This window comes from Sapajus apella, unplaced genomic scaffold (genome assembly GCF_009761245.1).
Source record: "Sapajus apella isolate SASKATOON/1434 unplaced genomic scaffold, GSC_monkey_1.0 scaffold2, whole genome shotgun sequence".
NCBI lineage: Eukaryota > Metazoa > Chordata > Mammalia > Primates > Cebidae > Sapajus > Sapajus apella.
The window spans coordinates 81,078,623-81,085,358 of NW_022436942.1; positions in this window are offsets into that span (position 1 = coordinate 81,078,623).

Below are 6,736 nucleotides of genomic sequence, written 5' to 3' on the forward strand. Positions count from 1 at the left end.
GGGTTCAGGCAATTCTCCTGCCTCAGCCTCCTGAGTAGCTGGGATTACAGGCACACACCACCATCGATCTCTTGACCTCGTGATCCACCCGCCTCGGCCTCCCAAAGTGCTGGAATACAGGCTTGAGCCACCGCGCCCGGCCCAGAGATGATTTTCATGAGCGGGGAAGAGCCACCCCATTTAGCCTTCTTAATGAGGGTGCTGAAAAGAGAAGTTGGGTGAGGTTTGGTTATGCTCTTTATCAATGCGCGCTTTCTCCCTCAGGCTGGGCCATCCAGAGCAAAACTGAGAAAGGTATAGTTGATTCTGAACCGCCGCCTGCCAAGTAGAAACCTAAAACATCCTTTGGGAGGCTGACTTCCAATCTAAGAATCAAAATATTAAATTTTCTCCTCCTTCTTGTGATAGGTTCATGGCTGCACATTAACTTGCCTAGTGAAGGCAACACTGAATAGATGCTAAATAGGAAAATTTCAGGGAACTAAAGGATTTGAAAATAATTAAACAGGCTGGACACAGTGGCTCACACCTGTAATCCCAGCACTTTGGGAGGCTGAGGTGGGTGGATCACAAGATCAGGAGATGGAGACCATCCTGGCCAACATAGTGAAACCCCGTCTCTACTAAAAATACAAAAAATTAGCTGAGTGTGGTGTCACGTGCCTGTAGTCCCAGCTACTCGGGAGGCTGAGGCAGGAGAATTGCTTGAAACTGGGAGGCGGAGGTTGCAGTGAGCCAAGATCGCACCACTGCACTCCAGCCTGGTGCCTGGCAACAGAGCGAGACTGTGTCTCAAAAAAAAGAAAAAAAAATTATTAAACATTATTTTATGGCTAAATGTATTTTAGCTCATAGAATTATAGTACCTCTAACACCCAACACCTCTTGTATCCCACCACCTTATTGTTCTATATGAATTTCAACAGTGAGAAATCTCGGCCAGGCGTGGTGGCTCATGCCTGTAACCCCAGCACTTTAGGAGGGCAAGGCAGGTGGATCACTTGAGGTCAGGAGTTTGAGACCAGCCTGGCCAACATGACGCAACCCTGTCTCTACTAAAAATACAAAAAATTAGCTGGCCGTAGTGTTGTACGCCTGTAATCCCAGCTACTCGGGAGGCTGAGGCAGGAGAATCGCTTGAACCCAGGAGGCAGAGGTTGCAGTGAGCTGAGATCGCTCCACGGCCCTCCAGCCTGGGCGACTCAGCAAAGTTCCATCTCAAAAAAAAAAAAAAAAAGAATGAGAAATTTAATATTAGCAATGTATCTAGCTCAACCTAAGTTATTTAAGTGACAGGATTTCATTTGTTGTTATGGCTAGATAGTATTTCATTGTGTGTGTGTGTGTGTGTGTGTGTGTGTGTGTACATACACACACACACACACACATATATATATAAGTATATATTAAAAACTTTTTTTTTTTGAGACAGAGTTTTACTCTGTTGCCTAGGCTGGAGTGCAGTGGCTCAGTTTCAGCTCACTGCAACTTCCACCTCCCAGGGTCAAGCAATTTTCCTGCCTCTAGCCTCCTGAGAAGCTGGGATTACAGGTGTGCACCACCACTCCTAATTTTTGTATTTTTAGTAGAGATGGTGTTTCACCATGTTGGCCAGGCTGGTATGGAACTCCTGGCCTCAGGTGATCTGCCCGCCTCGGCCTCCCAAAGTGCTGGGATTACAGGTGTGAGCCCACCATGCTTCTTCATCCACTCATCTGCTGATGGGCGTTTAGATCGCTTCCACATCCTGGCTGTTGTGAACAGTGCTGCAGTGAATGTGGGGTGCAGATACTTCCTCACCTAAGGTTTGAGCAATTTCTGTTAGAGAGGCAGTCTCCTTTTTTTTTTTTCCCTGTACTTTAATGGATGCAGAGAGGCAGTCCCATAGCATATTTGAAATAGTTATAAGATAAAACTAGATTTAGCATTTATGTTTTAGCACCAACATTCTTAAGATCAACACATCCGAAGAGGAGGCAGATGAATTATACTACAATCAGCCTGCCAGGAATGATCTCAGCATTGAAAAGACTGAGCTCTTTTAGGGGTATTTTTAGAATCCATGAACAGATTTCTAAAAAAATTATTTTACTTTTAGTGACAGGGTCTCATGCTGTCACCCAGGCTGGAGGGCAGTGGCACCATCATAGCTCACTGTAGCCTCAAACTCTTGGGCTCAAGTGATTCTCCTGCTTCAGCCTCCCAAGTAGCTAGGACTACAGGCATGTACTACCATGCCTGGCTAATTTTTTTTTTTTTTTTTTGAGATGGAGTCTTGCTCTGTCACCCAGGCTGAACTACAGTGGCATAATCTCAGCTCACTGCAACCTCTGCCTCCCAGTTCGAGAGATTCTTCTCCCAAGTAGCCTCTTGAGTAGCTGGGACCACAGGCACAACCTAACCACACCTGGCTAACTTTCGTATTTTTGTAGAGACACGGTTTTGCCATGTTGGCCAGGCTGGTCTTGAATTCCTGACCTCAGGTAATCTGCCGACCTCGGCCTCCCAAAGTGCTGAGATTACAGGCATGAGCCACTATGCCTGGCCAAATTTTTTATTTTTCATAGAGACAGTGTTTCACCATGTTGGCCAAGCTGGTCTCGAACTCCTGGCCTCAAGCAGTCCTCTCACCTTGGCCTCCCAAAGCTCTTGGGATTATAGGCGTGAGCCATGGCACACACTTGGCCTGTGAACAGACTCTTTACGTATTTATTTTGAAGAGATGGGGTTTCACCATGTTGCCCAGGATGGTCTTGAACTCCTGAGCTCAAGCGATCTGCCCACTTTAGCTTCCCGATTACAGGTGTAAGTCACCACACCTGGCCAGTGAACAGATTTTTTTAAACAGAAATAGAAATACCCAGCTGGGCACAGTGGCTCACGCCTGTGATCTCAGCACTTTGGGAGGCCGAGGCGGGCAGATCATGAACTCAGGAATTCGAGACCAGCCTGACCAACATGGTGAAACCCCATCTCTACTAAAAATACAAAAAATAGCCAGGCATGGTGGTACGCACCTGTAAATCCCAGCTACTCAGGAGGCTGAGCCAGGAGAATTGCTTGAACCTGGGAGGTAGAGGTTGCAGTGCGCCGAGGTCGCACCTCTGCACTCCAGCCTGGGTGACAGAGTGAGACTCCGTCTAAAAAAGAAAAAAGAAAACCCAAAGACAAAAAAAATTTGAATTAAGGTAATACATAAACACTAAAAACAGTTTTACCCCCAAAGTACCAATAGAATGCATAGCATTTCTTGGCTGTGTGGGATAGGGTTAGCTTCATACATTTCAGGAAGGAGGCTGAAGACTCAACCTTGCTACGTTCTGGCAAACTGATTCTGGAGTTTTCTTCTGTGACTCTGTGTGGTTTGGCACCTGTAGCCAGGTGGTGGGTTTGCAATGGTGTACCTGTGTTTCTCTTGAACCATTTGATGACGATTTTGTTAGGACACATTGCAGGAAAGTGCATTATCCAAAGCCTTCAACAGAATAATCTTAGCAACTGTCTGTGTGGTAGAGAACGGAGTGAGTAAGAACAAAATAAGAAACCAGACACATTCATCAAGACTGCAGTCAACAAGGAAGTTTAAAAACCAGAATGGTGCCAGGCACACTGGCTCATGCCTGTAATCCCAGCACTTTGAGAGGCCTAGGCTCAGGTCATTTGAGGTCAGGAGTTCGAGACCAGCCTGGCCAGCATGGTGAAACTACCTCTCTACTAAAAATACAAAAATTAGATGGGCGTGGTGGCAGGCACCTGTGATTCCAGCTATTGAGGAGGCTGAGGCAGAAGAATCACTTGAACCTGGGAAGCAGAGGATGCAGTGAGCTGAGATTGAACCACTGCACTCCAGTTCTGGGCGACAGAGCAAGACTGTCTCAAACAAACAAACAAACAAAAAACGCCCACAATGGTCTCTGAGAGATGTTGATTGAATGAAGAGTGTACATAAATCAGTCCTCTAACGGATGACGTCTGGGTTCTCAGCCAGAGGCATGCTTAAGAAACCCAACGAAAAAAGAACCAAACAATTTCGAGCACACAGTAGGTGCTTTGCTGGCTACTGGAGATACAACAGTGAGCAAAGCAGACAATCTAGTGGTAGAGACAGACCAAGAATCCCATAAATAGGTCACGAAAGACTGGTTAGCGCTGTGAAAGAAAGCTTTGAGATATGACGACAGCTTATCATAGGGACTCAGGTGAAGGGCAGAGTGTTCAGGGAACACTTCCCTGAAGAAGTGACACCGGAGCCAAGAGTTAAAGACAAGTGATGCTAAGTAGGGCGAACAGGAAGCAGAAGAGAATTCCAGGCAGTAGGAACAGCATGTCCAAAGGCTCTGAGGTGGGAGGGAGCATGACGCATCTGGGACCTGATGGGCCAGAATGGTGCAAGATGAAGCCAGGGACAGAGGCTGGGGCCAGATCATGCAGACGAGTCAATGAGGCAGTGCAGGTGTGGCAGCTTACCATGCCGGCCAGATGATGTAAACATTCCTGCGTGTCTTGGATTTTCCTTAAAACAAGGTCTCATTTGTATTCCAAATGCTTTGCTTTCATAATAGGGGTGAGCAGGAATTCAACAGCCCTTGAGATACACCAAAACAGAACCCTGATTCTGATGGCATGAAGAATCTCAGATTCAGAGCAGTGCCTCCTGCCTGTAATGCCAGCACTTTGGGAGGCTGAGGTGGGGGGATCACTTGAGCCCAGGAGGTTGAGGCTGCAGTAAGCCATAATCCAGCCACTGCACTCCAGCCTGGGTGACAGAGCAAGACCCTATATCCAAAACAAAACAAAAAAAAGCCAACCAGTGACAGGGCCAATACTAGACCTGCCTGAAGATATTCGAGACAGAGATGAACCAGAACAATTAAGAGTGGGGAAGTTTGGGCCAGGCGCTGTGGCTCATGCCTGTAATCCCAGCACTTTGGGAGGCCGGGGGTGGGTGGATCACCGGAGGTTGGGAGTTTGAGACCAGCTTGACCAATATGGTAAAACCTTGTCTCTACTAAAAATACAAAAATTAGCCAGGCTGTGGTGGCACATGCCTGTAATCCCAGCTACTCAGGAGGCTGAGGCGGGAGAATCGCTTGAACCCGGGAGGTGAGGGTTGCAGTGAGCTGAGATCATGCTGCCACATTTCAGCCTGGACGACAGAGGGAGACCCTGTCTCAAAAACAAAAACAAGAGTGGGGAAGTTTGCATCTTTATGTCCTCAGTAATGCTCTTTTGTGGCATAAGCTGTATGTTGAAGTATACCAAAAGGTGGGGTATTTGTTTTTTGGGATTTTTTTTCTTTTTCTTTTTTCTTTCTTTTTTTTTTTTCTATTTGTTTACTCACTTTTTCAGCTCTTCATTTCACACACATTTATTGAACATTACTCTGTGTCAGGTGCCCTGCTAGGCACTGAGTATATAAAACTAGGTAAGACAGAGTGGCCCTCTAATAGCTCCAAATCTTACCTACAAGCACGTAAAATACAATTCCTTAGAGATGTATTAGGAGAGCGCTCTCAGGTCCCAAACAGCAAGCCCAAGGTAGTACAGTGATGAGTCATTGACCACAAAATGTAATACAAATGGCATGGGTGCTGAGAGCACTGTCTTTGAAATCAGGCCCATCTGGATCTGGATCCCGAATGCACAGTTTACCAGTTGTATGAACCTGGGCTAAACTCTCTAAGCCAGAGTTTGTTTGTTGGTCTGTAAAAATATCCTCAAGAGGCCAGGTGCAGTGGCTTTAGCCTGTAATCTCAGCACTTTCAAGGTGGGCAAATTCACTTGAGCTCAGCCTGGGCAGCATAGCAAGACTCTGTCTCTACAAAAAAAATTTTAAAAATTAGCTGGGCATAGTGGTGTGTGCCTGTAGTCCCAGCTCCTTAGGAGGCCGAGGTGAGAGGATCGCTTGAGCCCGGGAGGCAGAGATTGCCGTGAGCTATGATTATGCCACCACATTCTGGCCTGGGTAACGGAGCCAGACTCTGTCTCAATAAATGAATAAATAAATAATAAAGCTGTTGATGCTTTATTGTTTATTTATTTATTTTGGGACAGGGTTTCACTCTGTTGCCCCAGGCTGGAGTGCAGTGACGTGATAGCTTACTGCAACCTCCGCCTCACAGGTATAAGTGATCCTCCCACCTCAGTCTCCTGAGTAGCTGGGACTACAGGTGCGCCACCATGCCGGCTAAGTTTTTTTGTATTTTTTGGTAGAGATGGGGTTTCATCGTGTTGCCCAGGCTGGTTTCAAACTCCTGAGCTCAAGTGATCCTCCTACCTTGGCCTCCCAAAGTGCTCAGATTACAGGCGTGAGCCACTGTGCCGAGATCTCAGCCATATTGGAGATGCATAAAGTCATCAACAAATTTAAAGAAGACTAAGTGAGACACTCTTTGACAAATGTTGAGCCTGGTGCCTGGCACAGTAATAGGCTCTATGATTATTTAAAGAGCCTGTTGCTAATGGGAAGTCACTGTGGCAGATGTGCTAGACCCAACAGGGCTGTTGCCTGGTTGAAAAGGGACGCTGTGTATGCGTGAAGGGTCACAGGAAAGCCATTTTTGTTCCATGTGGAAATAGGAGTGTGATAAACAGCTGGAGTACAGCAAAGAAGCCCCTTTACTGTGGTCTTTATTTCACCACAGCTATTGACCAAGTTGCAGAGGATTAAAAACCCTTTACATGTAAAGGGTTTAACCCAGTGCCTGTCAAATAATAAGCATTCGATACATATTAG